This window comes from Dama dama, chromosome 7 (assembly GCF_033118175.1).
Source record: "Dama dama isolate Ldn47 chromosome 7, ASM3311817v1, whole genome shotgun sequence".
Taxonomy (NCBI): domain Eukaryota; kingdom Metazoa; phylum Chordata; class Mammalia; order Artiodactyla; family Cervidae; genus Dama; species Dama dama.
In genome coordinates this window covers 32,835,001-32,852,556 of record NC_083687.1, presented here as the reverse complement: position 1 = coordinate 32,852,556, position 17,556 = coordinate 32,835,001, and the positions used below count along the sequence as shown (strand labels likewise).

General features: G+C 37.0%; 1 long non-coding RNA gene and 2 other non-coding genes across 3 annotated transcripts in view; all 3 read left to right on the top strand.

Annotated features, from left to right (window-relative positions):
* Nucleotides 1–63: 63 nt before the first annotated feature.
* Nucleotides 64–17,556, top strand: part of LOC133059809 (uncharacterized) — a 20,018-nt gene continuing 2,525 nt past the window's right edge. Inside the window, exons 1-2 of the long non-coding RNA XR_009693628.1 lie at nucleotides 64–195; nucleotides 413–565. This is a non-coding gene — a long non-coding RNA (uncharacterized LOC133059809). The remainder of the gene's footprint in view (nucleotides 196–412; nucleotides 566–17,556) is intronic.
* Nucleotides 6,721–6,802, top strand: TRNAS-AGA (transfer RNA serine (anticodon AGA)). The gene has a single exon. It is a non-coding gene; the product is annotated as a tRNA-Ser (tRNA).
* On the top strand, nucleotides 16,226–16,307 carry TRNAS-AGA (transfer RNA serine (anticodon AGA)). The gene has a single exon. It is a non-coding gene; the product is annotated as a tRNA-Ser (tRNA).

Sequence of the window (17,556 nt, the reverse complement as noted above, 5' to 3'; positions counted from 1 at the left end):
CTTCCGGTCGAGCGGAGAGAACCCCACCCCCACTTACTAGCGGTAAACGGCGCTCCGAGGGCATGCAGGACTACGATTCCCAGAATGCTCCACGACGCTAAACTCCATTTCCCAGAGGCCTCAGCCAACGTGTGAGATCTCGTTGAGCGGGATCAAGCAATTCTACCCGCGAATGTTTGTTCGTAAATGTCTCAGGTAAAAGTCTTCGCTAGAGCTGTGGCTCTCAAGGTTTTGTGACCGGACTGATTGTAAGAATACACTTTTATATACAAATATAATTCAGAAACGTAAATAAGCATTTCATAATGCATTACTTGCCCTTATTCCTTGTCCGGCATTGTATTTAGTGTTCTGTTCCTTTGTTTAAAATCTAGTCCTGACCCGTTATATTGTTTTCATGACTCTAAAATAGGTTGCGACCCACGTTTTAAACCGTGAAGTGGTCTTACCATGTTTTGCCCTACGGTAGTGCATTGTATTTGCCTACTTCAACCAGCATGTAGTTGCGAATGGAGCCCAGCGCCAGTCGGTGTGTCCTTGGCAGAAAAGAATCCAACAGAAGTAGGTAGGTTTCTGTATTTTTAAACATGTGGCCCAAGCACTTTACTCCTGTGCGTCTCCGTATTTGTATAGTCGGGCTAAGGTCAAGTCACCCGGTCTGTTAACTGACAAAACACTGAATTTGAAAATTCCAACATTGAGTATATGAAGAACAGTTATAGTCAAAGGAAAAGGAACAATATCTAGAAGCAGATTTCAGAAAAGACCTACTGTGAGAAATAAAAAATTTCAATAAACAATTCTTAGTAGGTTGTAAGAAGACATGGCCTAAATGAAACGAATGAAAGCTGTGAAAAAACAAGTTGAAATAAAAACACTGGATGAAAGGGGTTTAAAACACGTGCAAGCATGTTTAAAATGAAGGAAGATAATTAAAATCATACTGGAGAAGAACAGAATTGATGCTGTGGTAAAGTGAATCAGTTGTATGCAGGATATTCTTTTAAAGCTGTGTGAATCATAAGAAAAACATGAATGAAATAGAAGAAAGTGATGATCTATATAAAGGAGAGAGGATGAAAAGCCAACATGTGTATGATTCCCTATCAGGAAGGAGAGAACACATGAAATCAGCTATCATTTAATAGTTTCTATGTGCCAGGAAGTGTTCTGACTGCTTTATACCTAACATTTAATTCTTAAAATGATCTTTATTAAGTTGTTTATTATTATTTCTTCTTTATTACAGAGGGAACTAAGGCACAGATAAATTGAGTAGCCCGTCCGAGGTGACATAACCAATAAATGAGGAAGCTGAGACTTGAATTTAGTAATTTGGTCCCAAGCTCCCATTTTTAATCTCTAATAAACAATAGGCTCCCTAGTAAAGAGATGAACAATTTCCTAAGTTTAAGAAGAATGCACCTCGTTCATTGCTAGTAAGAGTGCAAAATGGTACAGCTACATTAGAAGACAGTTTAGCAGTTTCTTTCAAAACTAAGCACACTCTTACAACATGATCCAGCAATTGTACTCCTTGGTATTTACCTAAATGCACTGAAAAGTTAGACACACACAAACACCTAATTGCCAAAACTTGGAAGCAACCAAGGTGTTCTTCAATAGGTGAATGGTTAAATAGACTGTGGTATATCCCTGCTGTGTAATATTATTCAGCAATGAAAGGAGTTGGCAAGCTCCGGCAGTTGGTGAAGTACAGGGAAGCCTGGGGTGCTGCAGTTCGTGGGGCCGCAACGAGTCGGACTGAGGGACTGAACTGAACTGAATGAAAGGAAATGAGCAATCAAGCTACCAAAAAAACACGCACATTAAATGCAAGTTGGTGAGTGAAAGAAGTTAAAGCGAAAAGGTTGCATACTGTAGGAGTCCAACTATATAATATTATGGGAAGTTAAAACTATGAAAACAGTAAACATCCATGGTTGCTAGGGGTTTGGAAAGGGAAGGAGGGATGAATGGATGTAGCACAGGGGATTTTTAGGGCAGTGAAATTATTTTGTATGACATTGTGGTGGTGGATGTATCATTGTACATTTGTCAAACTCTCCTATAGAGTGTCAAACAAATACAGAGTGAACCCCTAATATAAACTGTGGTCAATAATAATTTATCAATATTTGCTCATCAGTTGTAGCAAATGTATTGTACTAATGCAAGATGTTAATAGGAAAAATTGGGTAGTGGAGGGGGGCAGTGGTGAGCCCAGATGGGATTTTTCTGTAAACCTAAAATTGTTTTCTTAAGTATATTAATTTTAAAAATATATAATTGTTAAAAGTGTTTCTGGTAAGGTCTCAGCGGGAAATGAGAGACATCTCATTAGAAATTGGAAATTAGAAATTGGATATCTAATTAGAAAAGTGATTCCTGTAAAGTAACAGAACTTGGCTGAATTGTGTTCTTCTGTGGGATGAAAAACAATTTGTAAGCAATAAATTTGAATATTTAGCTGAGCAAATTTCCTAGATAAATGTCAATGTGCTCCCTGGTTTCTCTGTGCTGTTTATAGTACAAAATGTAAGGAAAAAGACAAAAGAGGAAAGAAGTGTTAAGCAGAATAAGCAAAGAGAAACCATTTTATGATGGTTTGGAAAAACTTCAGCTACACCTTCTACAAACGAGGCTTCCAATACAAGTTGAAATATGCATGTGTTGAAAAAATGTATATGTAAAATTTCTGTCCTCAGTGACTTTGCTTCATAGTGTTAGCAACTGGGTGTACATATAAAAAGGTAAGCAACCATTGTAAGCAGCATATAGATATTCCCTGAGTATATAGGCAAAATATTGAGTACCAACCATATGCCAAGCACCCATAAGAAACACTCTCTGCATATAAAGTATAATTTAGTGAATAAAAGCCAAGGTTTATTGAGTCTACTTGGTTACTAGCTATAAATACTTTACTTGAACCAACTCATTTAATTGATTCAGGGTGCCAAACAGAGAAAAGAATGGAAATTCACAGAAAATTCATAGGTTAATAAGAGTTCCAAAGAAAAGCAAGGAGAGATAAGAAAGCCTTCCTCAGTGATCAATGCAAAGAAATAGAGGAAAACAATAGAATGGGGAAGGCTAGAGATCTCTTCAAGAAAATGAGAGATACAAAGGAAACATTTCATGCAAAGATGAGCACAGTAAAGGACAGAAATGGTATGGACCCATCTGAAGCAGAAGATATTAAGAAGAGGTGGCAAGAATACACAGAAGAGCTATACAGAAAAGATCTTCATGACCCAGATAACCACGATGGTGTGATCACTCACCTAGAGTCAGACATCCTGGAAGGCGAAGTCAAGTGGGCATTAGGAAGCATCACTACAAACAAAGCTAGTGGAGGTGATAGAATTCCAGTTGAGCTATTTCAAATCCTAAAAGATGATGCCGTGAAGGTGCTGCACTCAGTATGCCAGCAAATCTGGAAAACTCAGCAGTGGCCACAGGACTGGAAAAGGTCAATTTTCATTTCAATCCCAAAGAAAGGCAATGCCAAAAAATATTCAAACTATCACACAGTTGCACTCAACTCACACACTAGCAAAGTAAAGCTCAAAATTCTCCAAGCCAGACTTCAACAGTATGTGAACTGTGAACTTCCAGATGTTCAAGCTGGATTTAGAAAAGGCAGAGGAACCAGAGATCAAATTGCCAACATCTGCTGGATCATTGAAAAAGCAAGAGAGTTCCAGAAAAACATCTACTTTTGCTTTATTGACTACAGCAAAGCCTTTGACTGTGTGGATCACAACAAACTGTGGAAAATTCTTCAAGAGATGGGAATACCAGACCACCTGACCCGCCTTTTGAGAAATCTGTTAAGAAGCAACAATTAGAACTGGACATGGAACAACAGACTGGTTCCAAATGGGGAAAGGAGTACGTCAAGACTGTATATTGTCCCCCTACTTATTTAACTTATTTGCAGAGTACATCATACAAAATGCTGGGCTGGGTTCAGGATTGCCAGGAGAAATACACAGATGACACCACCCTTATGGCAGAAAGCGAAGAAGAACTAAAGAGCCTCTTAATGCAAGTGAAAGAGGATGATGAAAAAGTTGGCTTAAAACTCAACATTCAGAAAACTAAGATCATGGCATCTGGTCCCATCACTTCATGGCTAAAAGATGGGGGAACAATGGAAACAATGAGAAACTTTATTTTTGGGGGCTCCAAAATCACTGCAGGTGGTGGCTGCAGCCATGAAATTAAGACACTTGCTCCTTGGAAGAAAAGCTATGACAAACCTAGACAGCATATTAAAAAGCAGAGACATTACTTTACCAACAAAGGTCCATCTAGTCAAAGCTGTGGTTTTTCCAGTGGTCATGTATGGATGTGAGAATTGGACTCTAAAGAAAGCTGAGTGCCAAAGAATTGATGCTTTTGAACTGTGGTGTTGGAGAAGACTCTTGAGCATCCCTTAGACTGCAAGGAGATCCAACCAGTCCATCCTAAAGGAAATCAGTCTTGATTATTCATTGGAAGGACTGATGCTGAAGCTGAAACTCCAATACTTTGGCCACCTGATGGGAAGAACAGACTCATTTGAAAAGACCCTAATACTGGGAAAGATTGAAGGCAGGAGGAGAAGGGGATGACAGAGGATGAGATGGCTGGATGGCATCACCAACCTGATAGACATGAGTTTGAGTAAGCTCTGGGAGTTGGTGATGGACAGGAAAGCTTGGCATGCTGCAGTCCATGGGGTCGCAAAGAGCCAGACACAATTGAACTGAACTGAACTGAACTTGCACAGTGGCCAGAATTTTGGTAATAACCAGATTTTTAATTCAAGAAAATGCATAATGAAAATCTTAGTATGTCATAAATAATAAATATTCATGCATAACATACCTTTTACTGGCAGCAAAAATATTACATCATAATAGATGAATTATTTTTCAAAAGATATTTGCCAAAGCTTAATGGATACACCCAAAAAACATATGAAAGCAAAGCACTCAATGCATTTACACCCAGCAAACAGACCCATGTACCCAGCATCCAATTTGAGAGTTAAAATCATTACTCTCCTTGTTAAACTCCTAGTTAAAACTCCTTTCAAGCGTAGTGGGACCTCCCAGTCATGTCCACTCAAGGGTAGTCATTACCCTCATCTCTACTGTACAACATACAGTAATTTCACCTATTCTTAAACTTTAAAAAATTGGAATGCACTATAATATGTGTTCCTTTTTGTCTGACTTTTTCCACTCACTATTAGCTTGTGAAATTTTGTCCATATGGGGTTATGTGTACTTGTAATTCCTTCACTCTCCTTGTGGTGTGATATTACAGTGAAAAAGACTCAATTTGCCTTTTCTACTGTAGATGGACTTTGGGTTGTTTCCAATTTCAGCTTAAAGTAATAACTACACTACTTTTTGTTTCTTACAACTCAACTCTGTCTCTTCCTTTACTGAGATCCATTCTGACATGCTTAAATTTTTTTAAGTCCAGAAAAACAAAGTTGCATCTGTGTCCAATCCTTGTTCCTTGTTATCCTAAATCAACCTGTTGATTAATAATTTTGGTTCAGATGCATCACTAATTACTTCCTGTTTTGCATATGTATTTTTTTAAGCACAAAGGTTTTCTTTGATACCTAACTTCCTTTAAAGCTAGTGTTCCAAATGACTTCAGAGAATATATATACTTGATAAAAATATGTACACCAAATAACATGTTATGTGTAAACTATGGACAGCAATCTTTTTAGCATAATTTTTGTCAAAACTGCTTCATGCCTGTCCCTTCAGAACAGGTTGTCTCCCATAAAACCACTGAACATCTTAGGTCTCTCTGCCTTTACCTCATTCTCTTCTCTTCCTCTCCTCCTTCTCCTTCCTGGTCCCTCCTCCTCACTTCTCTGTTTAGGTGATGTGATTTCTCTGTTTGCGATTGTTTTCCTCTTTTCTTAAATTATTAGTGAAAAACACCAAGAAGTAGACAAAAGCCAATTACAGTGATGTTTGCACTGGACTGGCCCAGGAAAACTCATATTGTCAGCTTTTGACTCAGATGGGAAAACAAGAAGGGGAAAAGAAAACATACTTGCAGGTTAAAGTTTGAGAAAATGAACTCCTATCTTGGTAAAAATCAAACTAAGATCTTCTTTTTAGAAGGTAGCCAGGTTCTAGGGGCGACAGGAACTCACCAACCATCTATAAATTTTATTCTTAACCTGACAAGCGTGGAAGCATATAGTGAAATACAAAGCACGGTACAAACACAATGGGATTGGAGTTCCGTTACGTTTGATGTTGGCTGAGGCACTTAGGGACACAGAACAAGTGGGATGCAAGGAGGCTTTTGTGCATCATTTCCCTCACTCTTTACTTAGCACATAAATCAGGGAACTAAGCCCCACCCTGAAAGCCACTAGCGTTCTCTAAGGGGCCTCAGTGCCTGCAAGGAAGTTCCAAACAAAAGCTACACCTTTTGTTAAATAGCCATTTAACTCCAGACAACTCGAAAAGCTACTGCTGATGCAGTGAGGACTCCCCTTCTAGTGCTCTCTGTCCCGACAGTTGCCCAGAGAATTTGACCTCCATGCCAAACTTGTATTTCACCTGAGGGTTTCTATTCAGTTTGCAAGAGTACGTTTTCTTGCACCAAACTCATTTTTGTTGTTTCCCATGACATCGGCCAGTGAAATTTGTATTTAAGGATTTAAATGGAGAGGCTGCTGCTCGTGTAGTCGTGGCCGAGTGGTTAAGGCGATGGACTAGAAATCCATTGGGGTCTCCCCGCGCAGGTTCGAATCCTGCCGACTACGGTGTGTACTTATAAGTCTGAAGCTTGTTAAAACGAGCTACGTTGTCTGTACCTTTCCAAGGCAATCTTTTTGCTTCGACCCTGCCTTGGAAACTTAAAAATCTCTCAGCAGTCAACGGATACTCTTTTAGCAACTACTTCCAGTGTTGTCCAAATTCAGGTCATGGCCATGCGTGTAGATAGGAATCAGTGCACCAAAAAGGCAGCTATCGAGAGAGAGAGAGCGCGAGAGCGAGCGAGCGTTTTATTTTCCCTTTTTGTCTTTTATTGTAAAGTTCTCACAGAGCACCGTCGCTGGCCGTCCCACTGTGCTGCCAGTTCTGGGAAGTGAGGGAGGAACTGGAATGGACTTAAAGCTAGACATGGATATATTTGGCTCGGACACTGAATCGCACGATGTATAGTTGATAGCAGGAAGCATAGCTTGCACAGTGAATTAATAAAGACAATGGTAAGCAACTGTATGGAGATTCCTCTAGAGTAGCATACTGTCTTTCCACATTAGTGCTGTAGTGTGCATCTCTGCCTGTCCTGATGGAGACTGAGGTTTGATTCTCCTACACATTGGGCATTGTCTCTCTTCTATTAATAATTAACCATCAAGGACTGGAATTCAGTAAGTAATATGAAGAGAGGATGCCCTCTCCACAGTTACCAAGTGATCCAGCCGATTTAGTGACAGATTACATTTTTATTTTATGTAAGTGTATAATATGTAATATTATGAGTATACATGTACTTTAAGATATATATAATTTTAAGAGTGTGTGTGTTTTAAATATATATATGTGTGTGTGTATACTTTTCTCCCTTATATATGATAGAGACAGAAAAGGAAAATACAGTAATACAAATGCTAACATTTGGGGACTGGATTAGTCAGGAATTGTCTGTATTCTTGTAACTTTTCTGTCAATCAGAAATTATTTCAGAATTAAATTATTTTAAAATAAAAAGTTAAAAAAAGACTAATAAAACCATAACTGAAAAATATTTTCATTGACATTTAAAAGCATAGATATACAATTTGAACCATAGATATGACAGAAATAAGAAGTAAATTAATGAATGAGAGTTTAGAACTGATGAAAGAATGCAATGCAAACTGCTGTAGTGAGCAAGGACATTAATAACACATGAGAAGAGCTAAATAGAGAGAGCATACCTAAAACAACATTGTTTAATAATGACTACACTTTACGATGTGAAAATAAGATGATGCTATAATTCAAAACAATAACAATAACTATAACAACAATAACAATAACAAACAACAAATAACAATAACAAACTCCAGCAATAACATGTGTGATGGGAAGGTGTGGCCAAATCCAAAGTATTCTATGTTCGCTTATAATGTTGAATAAGGTTAGAATTAAATGTACACTCAAAACATGATACATATTTGGACCATTGCTGAATACTAGAACACCTGACCTGCCTCTTGAGAAACCTGTATGCAGGTCAGGAAGCAACAGTTAGAACTGAACATGGAACAACAGACTGGTTCCAAATAGGAAAAGGAGTACATCAAGGCTGTATATTGTCACCCTGCTTATTTAACTTATATGCAGAGTACATCATGTGAAATGCTGGGCTGGAAGAAGCACAAGCTGGAATCAAGATTGCCAGGAGAAATATCAATAACCTCAGATATGCAGATGACACCACCCTTATGGCAGAAAGTGAAGAACTAAAAAACCTCTTGATGAAAGTAAAAGAGGAGAGTGAAAAAGTTGACTTAAAGCTCAACATTCAGAAAACTAAGATCATGGCATCTAGTCCCATCATTTCATGGCAAATAGATGGGGAAACAACAGAAACAGTGAGAGACTTTATTTTGGGGGGCTCCAAAATCACTGCAGATCGTGATTGCAGCCATGAAATTAAAAGACACTTACTCCTTGGAAGGAAAGTTATGACCAACCTAGACAACATATTAAAAAGTAGAGACATTACTTTGCCAACAAAGGTCCGTCTAGTCAAGGCTATGGTTTTTCCAGTGGTCATGTATGGATGTGAGAGTTGGACTATAAAGAAAGCTGAGCACTGAAGAATTGATGCTTTTGAACTGTGGTGTTGGAGAAGACTCTAGAGAGTCCCTTGGACTGCAAGGAGATCCAACCAGTCCGTCCTAAAGGAGATCAGTCCTGGGTGTTCATTGGAAGGACTGATGTTGAAGCTGAAACTCCAGTACTTTGGCCACCTGATGCAAAGAGCTGACTCATTTGAAAAGACCCTGATGCTGGGAAAGATTGAGGGCAGGAGGAGAAGGGGACAACGGAGGATGAGATGGCTGGATGGCATCACCAACTCGATGGACATGAATTGGGTAAACTCTGGGAGCTGATGATGAACAGGGAGGCCTGGTGTGCTGCGGTTCATGGGGTCGCAAGGAGTCAGACACGACGGAGCGACTGAACTGAACTTAACTGGATGACTGTTAAAAAATCAGTGAGCCATGATTTCTGTGAGCCATGTTCAAAACCAAGCAGCTTGTGTTTTTTTAATGAAGGAATAGAAAGATATAAGAATAATTTTGAAATTTTAATTTAAAATTAGTTTTTAACATCTTGTCATCAAATTTTGGTAGTCAGATTTAAAAGTTAATATTATTGTGCAGCACTGTCAGACACTAGATTATTTCTTCAGTAATTTTATTGCACAGTTGAGTGGTCAAATTCATTCCTTTTCCCTGTCATTGAATCTCATTTGTCCCTCATTTGTCTATTACTTCTTTTCATCATAGACAAAATATTATTTATTTTTTACAGAGGAAAAAAGATTGATCATAGATAAGACCTATAAAGGCACTGATGAGCAGTCAACACAGGCATGGCTTGAAGGGCCACATCCTTGAAAGAAGGGAAACACATGATGAGTTGTACAAGAGCTTGCCCCTGAGGGACACATTCTGTTTTGCAACATTTTATCAATAGACTAGACTTTAGGTGGAAAAAGCAATTGCACTGAACTGAAGAGACACTCATTAGTGTTTGGCTACCAAAATCTATAGGACCTGCAGGTCAAAATTCAGATGACGAGGGAACCACAGAGAAGGAACTCAAACTTCTACATATAAATTCTCCTTACAGTATTGGCTAATTCCTGAATTGCCAATACACAAGAAAAGTTCCAAAACTCTGTAGGAAAGAGCAGCTGGAAGGCTAAAAATCTGTAGATTCATCACCTGCTTAGTTTTTGAGAAACAGAGGTTAAAGTTCATGCCTCTCCCAGTTAATAAACTCTGTTATTTGAGACCTCAGAAACATATCTTTTAAGCAGTAAGGGACAAACCCAGCTGTAAGGACTAAATGAAGAGTAAGGTCTGTGTCTTCAGAGTAACGAGAAGAGAACCTAACGTAGACCAACCATAATAATGGCTCAGTCTTTGTATATTCCAGAAAGACTACCAGCAAACTCTGAATGTTCAGAAAGAAAGCAATATAGGTCTATATAGCCCATTGATCAAAGAAGAAAGCACAATAGAGATTTTAAAATACTTTGAGCTGAATGAAAATAAAAATATGATACATCATAATTTGTCTGATGTAGCTAAAGCTGTTTTTATAGAGAAATTTTTATCTTTAATTCCATGTATTAGAACAAGGGAAAGGTTGAAAATCAGTGATCTAATTCAAGAAGCTATAAAAACCTGGGAACTTAAATGCAAAAGGTAGAAGGAACTATTAAAATAAGTGCAGAAATCAATGAAAAGCAGATATACATCAGAAGAAATCAGCAAAGCAAAAGGTTGGTTCTTCGAAAAGACTGATAAAATAGATAAACCCAATGAGAATAACCAAGAAAAAAAGAGAGTAAGATAAAACACAAAATGCCACATCAAGAAAGATATAGATGATATTAATATATATCCTAAATATATTTTAAAAACAAGAAGGTATTAGAAACATCTTGATGTCAGTATACATGAAGCATTTGATAAAATGGATATCTTCTTTGAAAAATACCATGTACCACAGGGACACAGAAAGCAACTGGAAATCTGAATTGTCCTATGCCTATTAAAGAAATTAAATCCATAATTTAAAAAGTCACTCATAGAAACCTCCAGGCCTAGGTAGAATCTCTTCTGAATTCTTCTATACAAATAAGAGATAAATATCAATCTTTTAGAAACTCTTTCAGAGGATAGAAAAGATTCTGTATCTTGATTATGGTGATTATTACACAAGTATATACATATGTAGAAATTCATCATACTGTATAGTTAAGACTTGTGGTCTCTTCAGTGTAAAAATTACACTTAAATTTTGAAGATGAGAAAAATTAAGGCAAAGTAAGGATGGTTTAACTCCAGCAAAAGGAGAATTCCTCACTAGCAGATGTATATTACAAGACATAATAACAGGTATTCTTGAGGTTAAAGAAAAATAAAGAATTTGAAAACTGGCATTAATAGGTAAATTAATGTGGTAGCTGGATTCATGATCAATATAAAATATATCAAGTGTATTCATATGTACCAACAACAAACAGTTGGAAATTAAAAGTGGTTTAATTTCAATTTCAATAGCATCAAAAATGACAACTGCTTAGGAGTAAATCAAATAAAAGATGTTCAGATAGCTATACTAAAGTCTTTAATGTATAAGTAAAAATCCAAAGAGAAGAAGTAAAATAATATAAGTACTTTCAATCTAAAAAGAGTCAAAGAAGCAGAAATTAGAGAACAAGACCATACCAGCAAAATTAAAAGAAGAGCAAGATGATAGAGTTAAACTTAACTAAATATTTATCTTGAATATAAGTAGGTTAAATATTTCAGTTAAAAAACAAAGATTGTCATAATGGAAAAAATTATGAATGAAAAAAGTTTACCCCAAACTATATGTTCTCTATAAGACATGCAGTTTGACATATGGGTTTTTAAAAAAGGATTAGAGTAAAAGAATATAAAAGACATACCAGAACAAGTTACCAAAAAAGATAGACCAGAACCATTTTAGTGATAATAATTTGGTATTTGTAGATTCTTAAGAAAATAGCATTAGTAGAAATAATATTTCATAACCTCAAGGTTCAATTTAGTAAGAAGATATAACAATCTTATATTTGTATGCACATAATAACAGCTTTGAAGTAAAGAAAACAAAGGATAGGTAGAGCTAAATGGAGAAATGTAAAAATCCATTATCGTAGTTTAGTATTTTAGCACTTGTATAGAAATAACTGATGGGACAAAGAGACAAAAATTGTCAGGGAATTTTAAATAATGGGATTAATATGATACCCAACTAAAGAATATCTTTCTTGTTGAAGTATGCATGAAATATGTAACAAAATCACCAAATGCTAAGCATAATGCAGCTCTCAATAAATTTCAAAAGATTGAGATCATACAGAATATGTTGTCTGAGCACAGTATAATTAAATAAAAATATCAATAGCATAAATAAATAGAAAATTCTCAAATCTTGCAAAATTAAATAATACAGTGCTAAATAATCCCATGAATCAAATAGATTTTTTAAAACTATAAAATATTTTTAACTAAATGATGAAAATAGGATATATCACAACTGTGACATGAAACTAAAACAGTGCTTAAAGTCTAATTTTTAGCTCCAGATTCACACACTAGGAAGAAGAGAAATTGAAATTTAATGATCTAAGATTTCCTCCTGAGAACCTAGCTAGGTTTTAGAGTTTATTAAACTCTAAAAGTTAGAAGGAAAGAACTAATGAGAATAAAAGTTGTAATCACTGAAAAAGAAGGGAAAAATAGACAAAATCAACAAAGGAAAAATTCACTTTTTAATTAGTAAAATTGTTACCCCAAATCAAGACTGATGTTTTTAAAAAAGAAAAAGTTAACTAGAATAAACAGAGGACAACATTAAAGATCTTACTAATATCAAGATTAGGGTCAGAGGATAAAATGAATAGTTTGGGGGGAAATTTTGTCAATAGAAGATAAAGGCTTCTATATATACACAATTTACAAAGCAAACACAAAAGGAAATGAAAAGTTTAGATAGTCTGAAGTTTGTTAAAGAAATTAAAATCATAATTACCTTTTGTATTAGTTTACTATGGCTGCCATGACAAAATACCAGAGATTTAGTGGCTTAAACAACAGAAATTCATTTTCTCACAGTTCTGGAGGCTGAAAGTCCAAGATCAAGATGTCAACAGGTTGGTTTCTCCTGAGGCCTCTTCCCTAGGCTTGCAGATAGTCACCTTCTCTCTGTGTCTTCACCGGGTCTTTCCTCTGTGCATGCTTATCTGTGGTATCTCTGTATGCCCAAATTTCCTCTTCTTATCAGGATACTGAGGTTAAATTAGTGCCCATTTTAACAGCCTCATTTTAAATTATTAACTTAATTCCCAACTCTGTTTATGAGGCCAGCATAATCTTCATATTAAAATCTGACAAAGGTGTTACTAGAGGAGTTACATGTCAAACTTTGTGATAAACCTTCTAGTGCAAAACCACTAAAGAAAATAATAGCAATCAGATCTAGTAATATATATAGAGAAGAGTCAAAGTAAAAAGGTAATGCTTGTTTTTATAATATGAAATCTGCTTAATATATAAAAAATCGATCACTTTAAATGTATTACAAAATGTAAGAGAAAAAACAAATCATATTAGTAGATGCAAAAAAATTTGAAAAAATTCAATGCCAATCATTAAATTTTTGAGCAGTTTAGAAATAGAAAGGAGATTTCTTAATCTCATAATGCATATATACAAAATCCTACATCTAACATCCTAATTGTGGTAAAAAATTCTTTTAAACTGTATCTTTTTTTCCCCAGTATTTATTTATTTATTTGGCTTGCCAGGTCTTAGTTTCTGCATGCAGGATCTTCGATCTTTGTTGCTGCATACAAGATCTTTAGTTGCAGTGTGTAGTTCCATGACCCTGGGCCCCTTGCATTGGGAACTCAGAGTCTTAGCCACTGGACCACCAGAGAAGTCCCTCTGGTAAATATTTGACACTTTCTCCCAGTTAAGGGCCAGGACAAGCATAACCACTATTACCACTGTTATTCAACATTGTATTGGGCATTCTTAGGCCAGGAAACAAGACAAAGAATTAAAAGATATTTAGATTGATAATGAGTATCTTTCATCAGTTCTATTCAAATAGGACTGTCATCGTTTGCAGATGATATGAATAAGTGCTTGGAAAATCTCCTAAGATCTACAAATTAGTAGAATTAATAAGTAAAAATAGCAAAATTACTAGATACAAAATCCCATATTCAACTATATATTTTCATATATACCAGCAACAATGGACAATTTTTGTCACATAATAGCAAGAAAACTATCAATATCCTAATAATAATTATAATAAATGTAATAAAAATGTGCAAGACTATATTAAAAATTCCAAATCATTGTGCAGAGAATTTTAATAATATCTAAATAAATGAAAAGATATATTCATTGACTGAAAGCCTCAAATTCAATATATTTGAAATAAAATGCTCAAAGAGGACTTCCAATAGAATTGAAAAGCCATTTCTAAAATACATGTACACATAGAAAGGACCTAGAATAGTCAAGGAAATCTTGCAAAGAAAGAACAAATCTGGAGGACTTTTTACTACCACACAACAAGTTTTATTCTGAAGCTGTACTGATTAATAAAATGTGATATTGGTATAAAGATAAAGGGAACAAAATAGATATGCTGATACAAGACCATGTACATTTAACGAAGTGGCACTGCAGTTCAAAGGAGAACATGATAGATTTTTCAAAAGGTGGTACTAGGTCAACTGGATATACAAAGGAAAACAATGTGGACATTGCCTTCTGTAAACTAGCCCCTAAACTAATTGAAGATGGCTTAAAGACCTAAATGTGCAAGGTAAAAATAATAAAATTTACAGAGGAAAACAGACTACTTCATGAACTTTGGGTTGCCAAGAATTTCCTGTTTAAGAGCCACAAAAAGCAATGTTTAGAAGTATATCTGAGAAAGATTTATGTCTAGAATATATACAGAACTCCTTAAAATCGGTGAGAAAAAAGACAATAGGTAATAAATCAGATGTGGGAATCTGGGCAATATCTCTTGGGATGATGACAGATAAACTGGTCACTAACTGTGGGGTCCACTTCAAGGACGGTGTCAATCAGCTTCCTCTCAGTGCAGTACTGGCACATTACTTTTAACTCTCTGGGAAGGGCCTCCATTTTTGACAGAGTTTTCATTTTCAACATCTGTACATGGTATAGTAGATTGCCAGTAATCATCTATTTCCATGTCTTCTAGGTTAACTTTCCTGAACTACAAAGGCTAGACGGTTAAAACTACATGTTCCTAGCTCCCTTGCAGTTAGGTGTGATCTAAGCTTTTTCTCAGAGTTGTCTAAGGTGGAAATAAGACTCCTTCTAGTTTGGTTCTTTTGTGCTAACAAGCATTGTCATGGACACTTTGGGGGTTTCCTCAGAGGAATACAAGGTGAGGGGCCTCGTTTGATTTGCCAATTTGCATCTAGAAGCATGGCATACTCCAAAACTTGCAGTTCTCAAAATGTGGTCCCCAGACCAACACTACCAGCAGCATTTGGCACCTTGCCTAGAAATGTAAATTGCTTTCTGCGTTTCTCTATTTGTTGCCCATTAATCATAGGGCCAAATTAACCACCAGAGTTGTTTACTTTCTGCTATCTGAACCACTCCATTATCTAGCTCACACACATCAAGCCAATAATTTCTCCCGCCCTTCAGTTCAGTTCGTGTCCGACTCTTTGCGACCCCATGTAAGCCTAAGTAAGGGGACGACAGAGGATGAGATGGTTGGATGGCATCACCGACTCGATGGACATGAGTTTGAGCAAGCTCCGGGAGTTGGTGATGGACAGGGAAGCCTGGCGTGCTGCAGTCCATGGGGTCGCAAAGAGTCGGACACGACTGAGCGAATGAACTGAACTGAAGTAAGCCCAGGGCCAGGTATAAGACAACTAGAGACAGGCCCTATGCCCCAAACTCCTCGGATTGAATTTGGCTTCTTTGGACTCCAGGAAGCCCGAACATCCCGGACTGGAAGACTGTTAGGTCCTGACTTCCCCTCGGTATGGGCTAGATTTAATGCCGGTGGTGGCGACTGCAGAAGACTGGAAGAGCCTGACTGGGTGCCTAGAGCAGGCAGCGCCCGGGAGTGTTATCTGAAGTTTGCTGGTAACGCTAATGCTCATGCGGTGAGGGCTCATTCCAGTGTCCGTGATTCCAGGGGGCCTCCGAGAGGTTAGCTTCCTTTCCTAATTCTCGTTTCACATCAGCATTTCCAATAAGCTCACCGAGGACAAGTGTTTGTACCTCTGTGCGTGTATATATATATATATATGTATATGTATATATATATATATATATATATATATAATTTTTTTTTTTAAGCTTGCCACGTGATTCCTGTCACTCCACCCGGACTCAGTAGATGTAGTCGTGGCCGAGTGGTTAAGGCGATGGACTAGAAATCCATTGGGGTCTCCCCGCGCAGGTTCGAATCCTGCCGACTACGAGAGGTTTTTTTTTTTTTTTTTTTTTTTTTTAATTATTATTCCTGAATACTTGTCCAGCTTGGCCGGCCCTCACTCAAAATGCACTTAGCTCCTGTCCTGAGATGACTAAAAAAAAAAAAAAAAAAAAACCCCACAGACAACAAAAAAACTACCACCTCAGATATTCTTGTCCACAGAATTATGCCCTTTTTGAAAGAACTCACACAGAAAAGATACCTCACTTTAAAAGTAAAGGTCTTGAAATCGTGGCTTCCTGCTCCGTTTTCAGGAAGTCGAACCTGAGCTATTCCATAAGATTCTAGTAAGCATCGTCAAACCAGCGAGCAAACCAACATTGTCTTGCTAAATGACTCAGTTCAGGAGTCTGTGATACAGGTGGAACGAGAGGCACTCTTCACCAGTGGTGTGTGCGCTTGTCTGTTACTTACAATACCGGGGCTCCGTTCCCAGACAGGTCATTTTTCAGAATTTTGTGACTCTGACAAACTGTTCTTGTTTTTCCGCTCAAATGTTAAGTTTCTTCTTTTCAAGGCAGCCAAATGTAATGGAAAAGAAGGGAGCAGAGGAAATAATTTGATGAGTCACATAAAAGGAAAATAATAACCTGACAAGGGAGAAACTTGACAGACATGTTCTTAATCAGTTGATCATAGTTAACATTTGGAGTATTAGGACATTTAACATCATGTGCATCTCCACATGATGAAGTGCAGAGGACACAACCTCACTTATGTGTTATTCCTGCTAAAAATACATAATCTGAATTTTAACTCTCAGAAAACATCAGACAAAATCAAATCGAGGGGGCATTGTGGCTCAGCTGGTAAAAGAATCTGCCCGCAATGCGGGAGGCTTGGGTTCGATCTCTGGACTGGGAAGATCCGCTGGGGAAGGAAAAGGCTACCCGCTCCAGTATTCTGGCCTGGAGAACTCTGGGTCGCAAAGAGTCAGACAAGACTGAGCGACGTTCACTTTCTGCAAAATATCTGACCTGATTTTTTTTAAAATGTCAATGAAATGAAAAACAAAGTAAGATTGAGAAACTCAATTCAGATTAAAGGACTAAAGAGACATGTCAACTGAATGCAATGTATTTTCTTTGAAATAAAGTGTTTGCACAGTTGGCAAAGCATTAACAAGGTCTTTAGATTAAACAAGACTTTCAACTTTGATTTTATAATTATTCCGTGGTTAGGAAAGAGAAGGTCCCAGTTTTCAGAAAATGCATAATGAAGTTTTTAAGGGTAA